Genomic DNA, 18574 nt, shown 5'->3' on the forward strand with positions numbered 1-18574 from the left:
GCAGTCTAATTTTAAACAACTTCAGCTAAGCAAAGCAATATACACAGTGCCATACAATCCATAGCCCTGGAATATATCTCTTAACAGTAGCACTTAGTGTCATTTTCAGTTTTGTTAATGTTTTTAACAAATAATATTGTATGCAGGAATAGGTAACTCTTTGGAGTATACTGAGGCATCTTGCACAATCCGTAAAACAGCACAGTTATGTCTACCTCTTTGTTTCCCTTCTGGGTTTTATTTTTCTGTGTGTTTCTGTGACTGAAAAAAGTGTATAGAAAAAAGGGGTGAGGGGAAACGTGAAAGCTGAATTTAAAGCATTAAGAGATCCAGTGCTGACCCACCCCTGTTCTCATGCGTTGAAAAAAGCCATTGTTTTAAATTCCTGCTTAATATGAAAAACGTTTGTTTTTTAAAAAAAAGTTCCTTTCTGCTGGGAAAAAAAATGTATTTTTAAAAGGGAAACAAAAAATCCCTCCTTGCTATGAGAATGTCAGCTGTATGAGCAGGTGTGACCATATCATAACATGCTGATCAGATATAAATGAATAAATTTTTACCTCTCAGGACTGATAATCTTGTACTTTTGCTTTTCTAGTAATCTATTACTTTGTCTGGTGGATTCAGCAAACACCAAGTCTTTCAGCTGAGGCAGCAAAGAACAAAGGTGACTTGAGTGTCACACTGCTTATAAAGGAATAGCTTTGACTGGCAAAAATCATTTACAGTGTGAAACTGACTCAAAACATAGTCCTCTCTGAGGCTGATTTAGTGGTGATATTGGGATGCAAGAGATCCTGGATTCAATTTCCAGTCCCAGGTTTGTGTTTCTCTCTTACTCCCTAGTTCTTTTCATCCCCCACCTGAAGCTGGTAAGGGCTCAAATGCTGTAAACATAGTGCATTTAATCCATTTAGGGGAGAGACTAAAGTGAATGCCCAGCAATGCATTTCTCAACAGCTACCTCTCCAGCTCATTGAGTGTAGGCTTGTTTTAAAGAGAGCTATGGCCCATGTCCATCTTTATAAGCATGGTGGCCACAATGCTGGGACCTTGAGTTGAAGGTAAAAACAGGAGTATCTGAAAGAGTCTGGCAGACTCCAAGAGCCCGATGTAGGAAAAATGTGTGACCCTGAAAAGATCAGCATGGCTTCAAACATTGCAGATTCAAAGGAGACAACACACTATTAACAGTTCCTGTGTAGATACAACCCTTTAGGGGACTTTAGTTCCATCCAGGCGTACAATAACTGAATCAGTTTTGATTCTTCATGCCTTTCTGTTTCATTCTGTATTTTCATACTCAGCTAGCTGGCTGATGGGATTAAGTCCTGCCCATGACAGTGGGGCTATGATGCATGGAATCTCAAAGATAACAAACTAGCTCTAATATTTTAAGAAGTGGCTAAGAAATGCTTATTTAATAACATTCCCAAGCATTTTTATAATTGAATTTTTGAAACACTCCTTTGGAATACCTGTCAGTTTGAATATTACAGAGACGAGGTGGGTGAGGTAATATCTTTTAGTGGACCAATTTCTGTTGGTGAAAGACAAGCTTTTGAGCTCTTCTTCAGGTCTGGGAAACATACTCAGGATGTCACATCTAAATACAAGTGGAACAGATTGTTATCATAAGTAGTTAACACATTTCAAGGGATCATTCAAGGCGAAAGTGGCCTGTTAACACCTGGGGGGAAGAAAAGAGGGAGAGAAGTAGCTGTAGGGGGGTTGTTAGTGGGTTATAGATTGTTGTAATAACCCATAAATCCAGTGTCTCTATTCAGTCCAAGATTTTTAGTGTCTAGCAAAGTTATGAATTTAAGTTGCGTGGCTCGTCTTTTGAAGGAGTTGTGCAGTTTTCCTTTGAGGATGAGGACCGAGATCAGATATGGAGTGACCACTTCGTAAAAAGTGTTCACCAACAGGTGATGTGTTTTTGTCTCTTATCATTTTCCTGTGCGAGTTCATTCGAGAGTATAGTGCTTATCTTGTTTCATCCATATAGTTATCGGGGCACTTAATGCACTGGATGAGGTATACCACATGCTGTGATAGTCATGTGTAGGATCCAGGTATTAAAAGATGGTAGCATAATTAAGGCCAACTAACATATTGTTATGGGGAAAAAAGGTCTTGTCAGACCCATTCGATACTGTGTTTTGATCGGATTACACGTTTGGCTGATAAAGGAACTATGTTGACGACAATACACCTAGGTTTCAGTACGCATTTGACTTATTCCTGTTTGATACTCTGATTTTTTTTTTTAAAAAGCACTATATAAAAATCAATGTAGCCCATATGAAATGGATTGAAAACTGGTTAACTGATAAATCTCAAACTAATTTTAAGCAAAGAATCATCATGTTGTGGGGTACTTACGGATCTGTTCTAAACCTGATGCTATTCAGTATCTTTATTAATGATCTGGAAGAAAACATGAAATCACTACTGGTAAAATTTGCAGATGACACAAAAAATGGATATGAAGAAAAATGATGGGGACAGGTCAGTTATATAGACCAACCTGGATCACTCATTAAGGTGGGCTCATTTGAACATGCATTTTAATTCAGCCAAATGCAAGATGCTTCATCTAGGAACACAAAATGGAGGTCACAATTAAAAGATGGGATCTACACATACAAGCAATGACTCTGAAAAGGACTTAGGCGTCATGATAGATAATCAGTTGAACATGAGCTCCCAGGGCAATGCTGTAGCTAGGAATGAGAATGTGAACCTTGAACACACAAAAGGGTGTAACAAATAGGGTTGAGGAGATAGTATTAGTGAAACTGTTATTGCAATGCTGCCTCCAGTTCTGTGGTTCTCCTTGCTTCAAAAAAGATGTTGACCAATTGGAAGGGAATCTGAAAAGACCCCAAGAATGATTTGAGGTCTCCAAAAACCTGCCTTAAGTTGAGACTAAAAGCTCAATCTATTTAATTTCTCCACGAGAAGGTTAAAAGATGAAGTGATCACAGGCTACACTGCCTACATGGAGTAGACAGCTCTGTAACCTTGCAGAAAATGGCATAACTAGATTCAATGGTTGGAAGCTGAACCTAGACAAATTGAATAGAAATAAGGCACACATTTTTAACAGAGGGCAATTAACCCTTGGGTTGCCATTTCATTGTTACTTCCCAGCTGGAAGTTCAGTCAACTGACATATTATTCTCCCCTCCATGCACATGTGCGCCATTGTGTTGAAGGGGTGATGCGGGCACACAAAGGAGGAGCCCCAATGGCACATTCCTTCTCCAGGTCCTGCAAATGCTGCTTTTTGAGGGTAAGGGTTGCAGTGTGACTGCTCAACACAGCATCATCGCCTCCAAGTTTGCAGACAGGTGTGGCTAATCAACAAACATTTGTCGGTAAGAGCCCAGATTATAGCAGCACTGCCCCCCCGCACAGACTTCCTGAGATGCATGTGATTGTGGGGTTATGCCTCTGGCTCTTGGGTGAGAAGGAGAACCTTCTCTCTGGATGGGGCAATAGCTCAAGTGTATCCACACTGGCCAGTTTAAAACCTCTTTTTCACCACTGACGCACCATCACTGGCGGTAGCAGGGCTTAGATATTCACACCACCTCATGGTCCAACCCTAATGTGAGGTTGGTTAAAGCATTTGAGCCTTGAATATGCTACAGTCTGCACTGCACTGGTGAAGCTGCAAGGATAGTAAATATTGGATCTTAAATTTTGCCAGGGGAGGCACAACCCTCCAAGCTCTGAGCTGAACCTCATGGAGTTTCCTAAGGGAATGTTTACAGTGCAATCCAAGGCATGACTGCAGCATGGGTAGACATATCCATGCTTGCTTTACTTGCCCTAGCATGGCTAAAATAGAAGCGTCGATGTGGAAGCACAGACTTCGGTGTGGGCTATACAATCAGTCTGAGGCCCCAGGGTATGTACTTACTTTGGTAGCCCACACTGAATCCCATAGTGCTATTTTTAGCTGTGTTTGGTGCAGGTAAAGCTAGCTCAGATCTTCTGCTGCAATCACACCTCAGATTGCAGTGGAGGCATGCAGCGTAGCTGCAGCGAGCTTCCCAGCCTGGATAGACACACTTGTTGCATTAGCACGCTAAAAATAGCAGTGTGGATGTTGTGGCTTGGGTAGGAGCTCGGGCTCTCATGCCCACCAACCTCCTGGGTCTAAAGTGCGAAGGCTAACCCAAGTCTGTGCACCATCCACACTGCTATTTTCATCATGCTAGGCAACTGTCTACTGGGTTGGGAGGCTTGGTCCCAGCTGCAGTGTAGACATACCATAAATGGCACATCCCCTCCCTTGAGGAAGCCAACAGTCTGGGCCACCAACGGTGAAAAAGAAAAAACTAATTAGCAGATGAATGGGAGAGCAAATGAGGCACAGCTGGAGACTCTCAATTGTTTAAAGGAAAGCTCCATTAATTACTTCACAAAAATGCACTAAGTGATATACCATTTTCATAGCTAAACTAATGTTACGTTAAGAGGAAGCACTTTCTAATAAATAGAATTTGCCCCAACTTCTGTCACTTACTCAAATGTGGAGCACTGCTTCCTTGTCTCAGTCTCCTGTGTTTTGAGATGGGGGATTTCCTGTTTCTTCAGCCATTTTTTGTTATTTTAATTTAAAAGGTATTGGTGTCTTCCTACGATTACTGTAAAGGAAGAGATTTTTTTTTTTTTTTTTTTTTAAACAAAGCCCTCTGGTAAGTGCGATTATGGTGAAAAAGGAACCTACCTAAAAGTGCAATCTTTAACACATAGAAGCCATTATGTCTTTGAATCAAATCTGCTTGCTTCAGTGACAAAAATAAGCTATTAATTTTGCCAGCACTGCCAATTTGATACAACTGGGGGATTGTGACCAGAATTCTTTTTTTGCCCTGTGCAATATGGGCAGCTAAGTCCTGGTGGCAGAATCTACGTTGGAGGCAGAGAGAGCTCACCTTTGTTTTCTGCCACCAGCTGCAGTTGGAGGAATCTCTTTGATTTGTATGCTGAGAGTGATTAATACGAAAGCCTTCAACAGGGTTTACTGGCCTTTTAAGGATAGAGTAGACCCCATACCAGGGAGATGGACTGAACAAAGACCCAGGAAATGGCCTGATAGCTGAAGAGAGGAAGCAGTCCCAGAGAATTAAAAGCTGGATGGGGGAAAAAACCCAAGACAGTTCCTTCAAGGGCCCAGGATCAGGAACCCTGTAGTGGATGGAGGGGCAGGGCTCCCCGTTCTTCCAGCCAATCAGGAAGAGCTCTGTAGAGGAGATCAATATATAGACTGCTTTCTCCCTCAGCACAAGAGAGAGATCCTGAAAGAGAAGGAGGTCAGCGCTAGAGGACTGAGCTCCAGTCAGACTGGGACTGGAGACTTCGGATGGAGTAGACTGACAGAAGAAGAACTCTGGGTATGGCAGAAGAACCAGAGCAAACTATGAGCTGTTGGAGCAGAATTATGGACTTTATGTTGCAGATTCATTGAGGATTGTTTGGATTGTTTTGTGATTAAGGCCTATGAGGGTTGTATGAACTTTATTTGGTATTAAACCAGCCCTGGGCAGTGGTGGTGTGAGCTACAACAGAAACTGTGGCATGCTTAAGGAGTCCACACAAGGAGGCTAATGGCCAAGGATGCCTGCAAAGCACCCCTGGCCACAAGGGAGACGCAAGTAACAAATCACCCATTTCAAAACTATCTGGAGAAAATGAGGGGTCTACTCAGTCAGAGCTTAGGGTGTGTATCCTGTAGCAGAATAAGGCCCGAAGAATGGAGTTCTTAGACCCCTTTCTTGTTTATAGTCCTATTCCGTGTTGTGTGTATTGGCTTGCCTAATTGCCTAGGTTGCCGTAGCAACAGAGCGTAGCTTGTTACCATAGCAATAGAGTTAGACTATTAGGGGATAGTTCATCCAGTCCTGACTGGTTTTAGTGTTAATTCAATAAAGACTTTTAATGGATTTGCATCTCTGTGTTCCATGTTGATTTCTCTCTGAATACAAGTACTTTCCAAGGATTTAGCATAACAAAAGTGGCAACAGAGGATGGGATGGACCTGTGCTGCACCAGCAAAGAAGTAAAAGTCAATGTAAGGGGAAAAAAACCTTTTTTGCTGTTTTGGGGGCTGGGCTGTTTACACTAGTTTCAGTTTGAACCATCAAACAGACAGAGTGCTAGTGAATGGAAATCACCAGCAATTGTGTGTGAATGACCCCAACACACACGAATAAAAGACACTAAAAGCAAGAGAAAGAAAGGAGAGGGGAAAAGTGGGGGGGCAGCAATGGCTACATTTACGGGGGCCCCTGGGACCTTTTGATGAGACTCTTTGTTATTGCAAATGAAATTACAAATGCAAAGAAGCTGCCTATTTTCTTAAGTGTTGTAGGAGCTGAAACTTATACTTTATTGTGCAGCTTAGTGCACCGTGATAAGCCAGAGACAAAATCATATAGTAACATTGTGAAAATCCTGGAGGCACATTTTCTCCAAAACCGCTGGTAATTACAGAGAGATTTAGGTTCCACAAAAGGAATCAAGAAGAAGGTGAAACAATTGCGCAATTTGTAGCAGCTCTGAAGAAGCTTGCTGAGCACTGTGAATTTAATGATGTGTTAAATGACACCCTACATGATAGGTTAGCATGTGAACTATTATGGAAAGTTTATTCCAAAGTTAGCAACACTACTAGAACCACTACATGAACTCCTTGGCCAGAACAAGGTCTGGAAGCGGACTGAAGCCTGTGATGTTGCATTAAACAAGGTTAAACACACGTTGCTAAATTCAGAGGTTCTGACGCATTTTGATCCATCTTTACCTCTACAGTTGGCCTGCAATGTCTCCCCTTATAGAGTGGGAGTGGTCATGTCACACATTATGCTTTTGGGAGAGGAGAGACCCATTGCTTTTGCCTTATGCACCTTAAGCAAAGCAGAAACTACCTATGCCCAAATCAAACGTGAAGCACTGGGAATTGTTTTCGGAATTCAGAAATGTCACCAGTATCTGTTTGGATGGAAGTTCACACTTCTCACTGACCATCGACCTCTAACATCAATTTTTAGACCACACATAGGCATTCCACCATTGGCTGCTAGTTATATGCAACAATGGGCATTGTTGCTTTCTGCACACACATATTAGATCAAATATCGGAAATCCACTGCACTGCAACGCAGATGGTCTCAAGGCTGCCTTTGCCAGTTAAACATCAAGATATTGGCCAGAAAGAAATCTTCTACTTTGAACAGGTAGAGAACACACCCATCACTACTACTCAAGTAAAGAAGGCAACTCACGTTGACACAGTACTGTCCCAAGTTATGGACCTAATGATGCATGGAACATCTCTACGGGACTCTCAGGTCTCACCCGACTTTCTTCCCTACCTGTCCAGGAGGATGGAGTTATTAATTCATTCTGGTTGCTTGTTGTGGGGGATGTGCATCATTATTCCACCACTACAGAGATCACAGATGTTAGAACAGCTACATTCAGGGCACTGTGGAATAGTGCTCATGAAAGAAATTGCACGAAGCTACTTTTGGTGGCCTGGCCTAGACAGCACCATTGAAGAGAAGGCAAGGACTTGTGCTTCATGTCAGAGTGTGAGGAACGCGCCTCGGTGCTCCTACACCCATGGGACTGGCCTGAAAACCTGTGGCAGCATATTCACGTTGATTTTGCTGGCCCATTTGAAGGATGCATGTTCCTGGTTGTTGTAGATGCCCACTCTAAATGGCCAGAAGTCTCTGTAATGCCATCCACTACTGCTGAAAGTACTATCTGTTGGAGGCCCAGTACAATCTGAGTTGCTTGACCACTGTCCTACAGGCCTAGCATAGCTTCAGTTGCTTGCTTGGCTATTCTGACCCCCTGTAGCATGACATCTTCCAGTTGGCAGAGACTGAATAACCTTAGATGTCTCAGTTTCTGCATAGCACGGCACATAACAAGACAAAAGACAGATACTGTATGCTTGCAGTTGCGCACAGATAATGGTGATGGGAACAAGTGATCCTTGACTGTCTGGGGTACACTGTTTTATTGCCAAGGGGCATAATTTTACTCCACCCCTCCTATCACCAGATGTTGTTTTGACGATCCCAATTAATATGGTGAAAATGGAATGTAATTAAGGGTGGAAACCCAATGTAGGTAATTAGCATATATGATAATGAGAGAGATAATTAGGTGAAGGTTGTTTATGGAAGGGTATAAGTAGTCACCACTTAGACAAAGGGACGCACTCCATCAACACCTGACTCCGTGGGAGATACTCCCGGTCGGACCAGAGGCTCCACTGACTCCCTGGCGGGGCCCCTGAAGAAAGCCATTCCTGTATACAGCCTTCTGAGTAACTGCTTAGCTCTCCAGGCTTAGTGAGTATGTTATATTGTAGTTAATTTTAGGCTTTGTATCTAACTAGTATATTTATAGAAAACCTTGCACATTAAACCTTATTGATCTGCAAATCGGGCGTTCCGTGTCTCACTGGTATTCACACTGATCACAAAGTGTCCAGAATCAACACTATCCAGAAACTGCATGAAATCTTTAGTTTATCTGCCAGAACAACTTGTGAGTGACAACGGACTGAAGTTCATCTCTCAGGAGTTTGAAACTTTTATGAAAGCAAATGGGATACATCACATCACTTCAGCACTGTATCATCCATCCACCAATGGATTAGCTGAAAGGTTTGTGCAAACCATGAAACAAGCTTTAAAATCTGCAAGGGGACATTCGTCCATTCAAAAGCGTCTGGACACCTTCTTGCTATTCTACAGAAACACACCTCATGCTATGACCAATGCATCCTCGGCCTTTCTAATGATGGGACGACAGCTGCGCACTTGCTTTGATCTGCTGAAACCCGCCAAAGCACGACAAGTTGTGCAACGTCAACAGCAAAACCAAGTCATCAGACGTGCAGACAGAGCAAAAGACCGCACCTTTAGTCCTGGACAGCCTGTCCTAGCTCGGAACTCTGCTTCTGGAGCTAAATGGGCCCCTGCTACAGTCATCGCCCAAACAGGACCTGTTTCCTACACTGTCCAGACTGCAGATGATCGCACCTGGCGGCGGCATGTAGATCAGTTGTTGCCAGGTCATACGTGTTCCAAGGACACATCTCCAGTTGAACTGCCTGACCTCACCATTACTGGTGAGATATCGAGTCAAGAGTCACCCGTTCCTGACTCCCCTTCTCCATCCACCTATGCAGCAGATACAGTCCCCTCCCCTGTTTGAGCTACGAGTCCTGAGTTCATTGTTAGACCCAAACCAATAACACCTTCCGGTGCAAGAACATCAGAAGTCTGCCGTGATCCACCTAGAGAGAGAAGGCCTCCTCAATGGCTGGATCTTTAGCTAGGGCAAACCCACGTTACGGGGCAGAATAATTCCCTGGGGTTTAGCCGGGAACTGAGGAAATCTACCCTCATTCCCTAGTTTAGTGATTGTTCTGTTAAACGGACCTTTTCATTAAGGGGGGAGGAATATGTTGTGTATTTTGTCTTGCCTAATTGCCTAGGTTGCCGTAGCAACAGAGCTTAGCTTGTTGCCATAGCAATAGAGTTAGACTATTAGGAGATAGCTCAGCCAGTCCTGGCTGGTTTTAGTGTTAGTTCAATAAGACTTTTCATGGGTTTGCATCTCTCTGTGTTCCATGCTGATTTCTCTCTGAATACAAGTACTTTCCAAGGATTTAACATAACACTCTGGGTCTTTGGTTTTCTGGAGGCACTTATGGTAATGAATTTTTTTAATAAACACAAACATTACATAATATAAATGATACATTGTTATTTTTATCTGTTACTTATCTAACTTCAAAATTAGCCTTTTTCTTTTTGAAGGTTGAATGTATCATACTCTTGATATGGTCGACCTTCAAAATATTTCCCCTTTTGTTTTTATATCTCAATACCTTCCAAACAACAGCTTAGAAACACATTAGAAATCTGAGAGCAGATCAAAAAGGACAGGATAGCTCAGACAGCTGGGCAAAGCCAGGAAATGTAAATTGTATAAATAGGACAGTGCTTGGCCTTACAGAATGCTATTTTAAACTCCTTTGTCATGGCCATGATGTCACTGGGTAAGAAGGGCAGTGGATAACTTACACAAAAAGAAATCTAGTATTTTGGAGCTGTTACTAGCTGCTGTCCGGCATATATCATTTGGATTTACTGAACAGGTGAATGGTTAGATGCCGACTTCTGCAGTAGGAGAAGCTGAGAGGTTGCACCTTCTGTCATTGGCAAGGTGACTTTCCCTACATTTCCAACAAGGTTTTAAATTTGACCTAGGCCACCTTCCATTCTGCAAGGCAGGTATTACTGAGCACCTTAAAGGTATTATATGGGCAAACTAAGCTCTGTTTTGCTAGCATTTTTTTGTGTATGGAGTTTTGTATTAATTTAAAGGGATAAGAGTTCTGCTAATGAAATTAACTTCTAGGATTTAATTTACACTCTAATTCTCACAGGAGAAAGGTTATTGACAAATTGGAACAAGTACAGAAAACAGTTACTAGAATAATGGAGGTCTGGAAAACATGCTTTCTAGTTAAAGACTAAAGAAGCTCAATCTATTTAGTTTATCAATAGCAGATTAAGAGGTGACTTGATCATGATCTACAAGTTCCTACATGGGGAAGAGATTTCCTATAGTAGATGGCTCTTTAACCTAGTAGAAAAAGACATAATGAGATCCAATGGTTGGAACTGAAGCTAGACAAGTTCAGACTAGAAATAAGGCCCAACTTTTTAACAATGTATCTAGCGATGTGCTGGTTTCTCCATCACTTGCAGCCTTGAAATCAACTGAATGTCTTTCTACAAGATACCCGATTGCTCAAAAATAAGTTATGGGCTTGGTGCAGGAATGACTAGGTGAGGTTCTATGGCTTGTGTTATGCAGCACATCAAATTAGATTATTATAATGGTCCCGTCTGGGGTCTATGAAACTCCTATTTGTACTGGGAGCTGTGTTGCTAAATCCCTTCTAAGCTTTGGAAATCCCAACTCCAGTCTGTCACCAGGAGATTGCAAACACTTACATGTGTGCTTAACTGCATGCAGTCTCAGTGAAGTGACTCGTGTATATAGAGTTAAGTGCATTAGATGCCATAAGTAAAATGTGTGAAACAAAATACCACTAAAGGCAGGCCATCAAGCCACAAGGAGTGGGGCGTATGATGCAATACAACAGGAAGAAAGGGCTATGTTGTGGTTCTGGGAGGATTTTTGGGATTTGTGCAATCCAGTTATGGCAAGCTGCAGCAGCAGCCTTAGAGCGCCTGAGCAGACTGGGTGGTGAAACACCATGCAAAAAGGGCTGCGGGGTATGGAAGGGTTTGAAGGGGAGTTGAATTCCTTATGTGCACAGGAAGAAGCAGCAACAAATAAAATATTAAATATTCATAAAAATTATTCATTTGATATTGGACGCATTAGACTTTGGGTATAACTCTTAGCAATAGACCTGTTCCATTATGTAGACATAGGAACTGCCAGCCTGGATCATACCTGTTCTTCTAGTCCAGCATCCTGTCACTAATAGTGGCCTGTACCACATGCTTTTGAGAAAAGTGCAAGGAGTCCTGAAGTAGAAAATTACACAATAACTTGCTTATAGAGGAAGTTCCTAATCCCCTCAATTAGAGGTTGGTTTATACCCTGACATATGAGTGTTTACAGCCCTTATGGGTTTTTTCTATTCTGCTGAATGTAACTATGAATATTTTCATTATCAATATAAATATCCAGTCTTTTTTTTTAATCCTGCCAAGCTTTTGGCCTCAAGGTCTTGTAACAACAAGTTCCACGTGCTAGCCATGCCTTACGCTTGAAAAAATAATTGGATCAGTTTTAAATGCACTGCCTTTCAATTTCATTGGTTATTCCGTTATTCCTGTATTATGAGACAGGCTAAACAGGAGCTCCTTCTCTATACCATTCACTGCTTTATGTACCTCTATCATTTCCAACCTTACTAAGCTTTCCCTGAACTAAACAGTCTTAATTGTTTCAGTCTTTTCATATGGCAGATTTTGGTGACTATAATCGCTTTCATCACCCATAGCCTAACTCCTCTACTTCTGCTACACCCTTTTTATTTCTGCTCTATCAGCATTACATTCCAACCCCAAAGAAAATGAGTAACTTGCTAAGTAAATAAACAATTTAATATTAACAATTCTCTTTGGCCTCTGCCACAAGTGATGTGTTACCATTTGATTAAACTAGTATAAATAAAATGGTAAGTATATATTTAGTAGATAAAGCAAAAGTCCCTCTGACGAGAGGGAAGCATCTCTTTTGAGTCCTGGCTAAGACAATGTAAATGTCAAATGGGACTTTTAACTGTGAGAGTAACGCAGGGCAACTTTTACAGCACTTGAAGTGTATGCTTTACGGTATAGAAATAGGTAAACAATTATTATTTAATCACTTACGATGCTTCCCAGTATCTGACAATGACAATCTGACAATTGGGGGGAAGGGCCAGGGAACCCATGGAATGCTTTTTGTTCAAAAGCATTTTTCTTCTGCCAAATCTCTAATAAATCAAATTATAAAAATAACCACACATGAGGGAAGAGGGTTTTCCATGATTTGAGATCTCATTTAAGCACTAATCTATTTATCTTTCAGACAGTTTTTTTCCATTATTGCCAGCTATCAAAAATTATTTTGCTTAAACAGTGGTGGTTCTTCGAGTGCTTGCTTGTGTCCACTCCATTGTAGGTGCATGCACACCCTGTGCACGGTTACCAGAAAATTTTTCCCCTTAGCAAATCCTGTAGGGCCGGCTTCGGTGCCCCCTGGAGTCCCACACACACAGCGCGGTATATCAGGTGCTGCCAGCCCTATGCCCCCTCAGTTCCTTCTTTCTACCACGGACGGTTACTGGAACTGTGTTCTTGCTTGCTTCAGCAAGTGCCTCTTAGCTGTAGTCTTTGTTTTATAAGTACTTGTTAAGTAGTTGTTTAAATAGTTGTTAGCTATTGTTGTAATAGTAGATAAGGTAATCCTGTTACCCTGACTCCAGGTGGAGGTCCCTATGCTCCGAGCTTCAAGCCTTGTAAATCCTGCGGAAAGGCCTTCCTGATTAGCGACCCCCATGAAGACTGTCTGAAGTGCCTTGGGGAGTCTCATTGAAAGGACAAGTGCCGCATATGCAAGGCATTCAGACAGAGAACTCAAAAAGAGCAAGATATCCGTCTGAAGGCCTTGTTAATGGAGGCGGCCCTGAGACCCGCGTCAGAGTAGTGGCTCAGTGCAGAGTGCTCCACCAGCACTGGCTCCAGCGCAGGACCGGGCTTCCTTTTCACCACAGAGGAAGAAGCCCAGAAAATTCCCCCATGTGGAAAAAGGCTAGGGACGCGGGGTCGAACTCCGGGGCAGCTCAGAGTCAGTGTGCCAAGCAACCCCTGCTGTGGCAGGTTTTGCCGGGCATGGTGAGCCCCTCCGCAGAGCGCCCCCCAACTCTGGAGTGCAGAAGGGGACTGCTACAACTTGCGGTGCCATCGACACCGGAGACGCTTCAGATGGCAGCCAACCTGTTGGCCCTGCCCGTTCCTCGCATCCTGTCGACCCGGTTGGAAAGGACGATTGGTAGGGCACCCACATCGAGGGGAAAACCTCCGATGGGCTCCCCCCCAGTGGCTGCACACCTCACCAGACCCCCAATGTACTTCTCTGTGAAATGGGTCACCGCAGCAGAGATCGATCCCCTGGGATGTGTTCCCCAGCACCGAGGTGGTCTCCGGGAACAGAGCACAGGTACCGGAGGAGCCCAGACAGTCCAAGGCATCATTCATGATCGACGGCACCAAGGGCAGCAGAATCGATAAGTCGACGCAGGTCCTGCTCGGTATTGAGCATACGCTTCCTATCTAGAGCCCGGCACCGCTCTCGGTCACTGGCACGATGAGTTCGGCTGCGCATGGGCAGCACGGAACCCAGTCACCAGCATCATGGCGCTCACCAGGGAGTAGTCCCGCCGACTGCGGTCTTCAGTACCAGGAGGCTCCCAGTCACCCAGACACCGCTCCCGCTTCTCCTCTTACCGTGGGTGGTCCTCCTCACTGAGTCGGTCCAAGCCTTCAGTCACTGGACTTGTACTCCCCGTCCCGAAGACGTTGGTCAAGGGAGTGCCAGCATAGGAGGCGCAGATACCACTACTCATCCCCTTGGCACCATGAGATGGGGAGATAGTCAAGCTCAGGGCGACGCTGGTCATTGGCAAGAGGGTCCAGCGATTCCAGGGGGGAAAAGGACCTAGCGGCTCCCCCCACCCAGTCTCTTGGACTTGAGTGGCCAGGGCAAGGTCTCTGCCCGGCCCCTCCAGGATGACCTCAGGGTCAAAGGCCACCCCAATGGCTGTACTGGACCCCCTGCAGGTTACAGGTGACCTCGGTTCCCTACTCTCTCGTCTCGTCACGGAAGCAGTTGGGGCCCCCCACACCACCAGCAGAGGCCCATGACTCCAAGTCAGGGGAGGATTCGGACCCCATGAAGGGTACATCTTCATGGGCTCCTACACACTCAGCAGAAGTGCCGGCCTCTCCAGCACTGGGGTCAGTCATCCTCTTCATCCCCAGACAAGGCACTGGTGGAAGATCCATTGGCTCCCCCGGATGACTTCTGGGCGCACCAGGAGCTCCTAAAAAGGGTGGCCTCCAACCTTGGACTAGAAGCTGAGGAGCTGCAGGAGCAGACAGATGACCTGTTTAATGTAGTGGCAGTGGTGGCACCATCCCGGTTCGCCCTGCTGGTGCATGAAGGGGTCCTAAAGTTGGCCAACGGTGTCTGGCAAACTCCATCCTCCCTGCCCCTGACCTCGAAAAGGGTGGAGAAAAAGTATTATATTCCCGCGAAAGGGTTTGAATACTTGTTCACCCACACTGCGCAAGCTGGTTTCACAATTCCACACCAACCAGGACATTTTCCTGCCAGTGTTTTTTCCCAACGCCACACGCTTCCGAAAAGGAATGAAGATGGCATACACTGGATGTACACAGAGCCCTGGTTTTCTACTTGGAGAGGACGAAGCCGTTTTGTAAGTCTACGCAGCTGTTCATCATGGTGGCCAAAAGGATGAAAGGCTTACCTGTCTTGTCATAACAAATCTCCTCCTAGATAACTGCCTGCATACGCTTCTGCTATGAGCAGGTGAAGGTTATGCTCCAGGGCAACGTCACAGCTCACTCCACCAGAGCGCAGGTGTTCTCTGCAGCATTCTTGGCGCGGGTACCTATGCAGGACGTATGTAAAGCTGCTATATGGTCATCGGTTCATACCTTTATGTCCCACTATGATATCGCTAGGCTAGGGATGATGTCAGATTCAATAGGGCGGTGTTGCAGTCAACCAACCTATGAACTCTGAACTTGCCTCCAGGGTAGTGCTTGTAAGTCACCCATAGTGGAATGGACAAGAGCAAGCACTTGAAGAAGAAAAGACGGTTACTTACCTTGTAACTGTTGTTCTTTGAGATTTATTGCTTATGTCTATTCCACTACCCGCCTCCCCTCCATCCCTGCTGCCCGGAGTTGACGGTGCAAAAGAACTGAGGGGGCATAGGGTCAGCAGTGCCTCATATACAGTGTCACGTGCATGGGACTACAGCGGGTGCTGAAGCCAGTCCTACAGGATCTGCTAAGGGGAAAAATTTTCTGTTAACCATGCATGGGGCGCGCACGCACCTACAATGGAATGGATATGAGCAACACATCTTGAAGAACAACAGTTACAAGGTAAGTGACCGTCTTTTTTTCCTCTGCAATAACTGTTCTTCTCTTGCTCCCCCTCCCTCTCGCACTGTTTTATTCCCCCCGCCAAGTGAAGTCCTATTACTGAGATATTGATATCACAGCCTTCTTTATGGCAGTCATTCAATAACTCTCTCGCACACATGATTATGATTTCATTTCATGATCAAAAAAAAAAGGAGAAGAGAGTCCAAGGGAGAAATATGTCTGAGGAAGCAGAAAATTGCTTCCTTTCACCTTACCCTTTCTTATCTACTTAGGGCAGAGCTTCTCAAACATTTTTGCTGAGACCCCCTTTGAAAATATTTCAGGCTGTGACAACCCCCCATGCCTTGCCACCCTCCCTAATATGCCACCCTTACTTCCGCACTGCTGCTGTGGGTGGCACTGCCTTCAGAGCACCTGGCCAGCAGCTGCTGTTCTCTGGCCACTCATTTCTGAAGGGCTCTGGCTGTCAGCCATGCACAGGACTTATAGCCGCAGCTCCAGCATGTGCAGGGGGCTGACAGCTCGCGACCCCCCTGTAATAACCTCGTGACCCCTTGAGGGGTCCCGACCCCCAATTTGAGAATCCCTGATTTAGGAGCTGATTCAGCAAAGCACTTAAATATGTGTAACTTTAAGTTTGTGCTCATAGCCCATTGAAGTCAATGGGCCTTAACCACATGTTTAAAATTAAAAATGTTTGAGTGCTACAGTGAAGCAATCAGGGTCATTGACTGAAAGCAATTTTGGGCAGGCACTGTTTCTTACTGTGTGTTTGTGCAGCACCCAGCACAATGAGGCCCCTGATATTAGTTTGGACCTATAGATGTTACTGTAATACAAATAACGCGTCTGAAACCTTTATCTGTTAAGCAGCAGTAGAAGAAGAATGCATAAAATTACAGGTAAGTATAGCAAAAGGCTACTGTCCTCTATTTTCCAGTTCACATGCCACTCTCTCAAGGACACTGTTGTGTAAGAAGATATTGTACGCACTTCATAAGGAAATGCAGGCAGTGCAGCGAAACCAAACGTAGCAAGGTAGATATCACAAAGTCAGAAGGGCCAATCGCACTAATTAATGCAATCCTGGCTACAGTTACATGTCTTTACTTCTAATCAGCTCAAGGCTTACTAGGATTTAAATAGCATAATCATCTATTTTTATCTTCTGTGTTTTGTAAACTCAGAAGATGAGCAAGTAGAAAGCTATGTAGTTAGCAAGGCAAAAGCCATAGTTAGATGAACAACGAAGCTACTGGAATGAAATAACTGCTCATTTATCTTCCTCTGTCACAAGCAGCATGTGCTAAACAGATTCAAATGAAATGGTTTGTGGGAAAGACTTTGTTATAATGAGGACTGAGCTTTAAACCACCAGTTTTAAAGGTGATCTGCAAAGGAAAGATAACTGGGTTTGTGGCTTTTTTGGTCCTTAGGAGTGTAGGAGGTAGCTTGACAGATGAGCCTTTTTCCTTTTAAAAAGCACTCAGGTTTTGTTGTTTTGTTTGTGGTTTTTTAAAGAAATTTAGATCTTGTCTGCTTATGATTTTTTTTTCCTTAGAAGACTGTGTGGGTCCCTGGAGAACTCCAAGGTCTGAAAGTGCTTCACATCCTTTTCTATACCACAAACCCCCTCCCATTTAGTAATATTGGAAGGGCATTGTGGTCACGATCCGCTGGCACCTTTTGGGATGCAACCCCCAGATTGAAATGCCTTGGGTTATGACATCAGATACCAGGGTAGTGAAACTTGATTGAGAGGGAGGGATTTTTAATCTGGGTTTTTAAAAACCCAGGGTTGCAGAACTCTGTTGCTTTGGTTAAACGCTCCATCCTTTCAATTAAGGGCCAAGAGTAACCCAGTTCTCAGTGCTGCATCCTCTGTGAAAAACCTCTGGCAAAAAAGGAAAGACCAGACTTGATATTTCTAAGGTTAGAAGAAGGGGGGAGGGGGGAAAGAGAAATCTGCCTGTTTTTTAATGAGCCAGGCCTTTGCCATATACTGTAAAGTAGCAAAAAGAGCAAAAACACAATGATTTCACCCCTCAGAACTACAGTGAACCACCTTTAAAGAGGGCCTATCAGGAAAAAATCCCACCTGACCTGCCCATTGGCAGCTCATGCTGCAGTTATTGCCCAGTGCAGGTCAGATTGGAGAGTTCTCTAAAGCACTGGTTAATACATGTCTAGATCATTCATATAGTGAAATCCTGCTCAACTACTCCATTTACCTAACTAATATAGATAAGGCCCAAGGAAAAATCTCAACCCCTTCCACATGAACTCTGGAATTAGTGGCATGAGGACCTAAGATGGATCTGGTCTGATCTGACTTGTGCTGCTCACCCCTATCTGTATAGTGATTTGAACCAAACCCCCAGATCCAAACACTGAAACATTTAATATTTGGATCCCAGCTTCATAGCTCAGGGTCATCTGTACCCTTTGCTGTAAGCAGCCTGGCAGCCCAGTGAAACTGCAGGTTAAACAAAACCTCCTGTTTTAGCTGCACTTGAGGCTCTGGCAGGCCCCCTGCCTATTGTTTGCTCTTCAGATTCCCGTTGACACAAACAATTATACAGGCCAGACCGTGGGAGAGCCTCTGACTTTTGGTAAACTCTTTAGAATTCCTTTAAGACACTAATTGTCTCAGCTAAGCATTTTCCAAATGTCAAGTTCTTCTGCAAATCACCAGCCACAGCCGGGGAGAGAAATGTGCCCTCTCTGTCCATTCTTCACTACAGGTCAGAGAATGGTTCTGAAGTAAAACTGTGTTGCCATAAGGGAGTCCTAAATCA

Source organism: Emydura macquarii, unplaced genomic scaffold (assembly GCF_026122565.2).
Source record: "Emydura macquarii macquarii isolate MOO-44397 ecotype Brisbane River unplaced genomic scaffold, CSIRO-AGI_Emac_v2 contig_2676, whole genome shotgun sequence".
In the NCBI taxonomy this organism is placed as follows: Eukaryota; Metazoa; Chordata; order Testudines; family Chelidae; genus Emydura; species Emydura macquarii.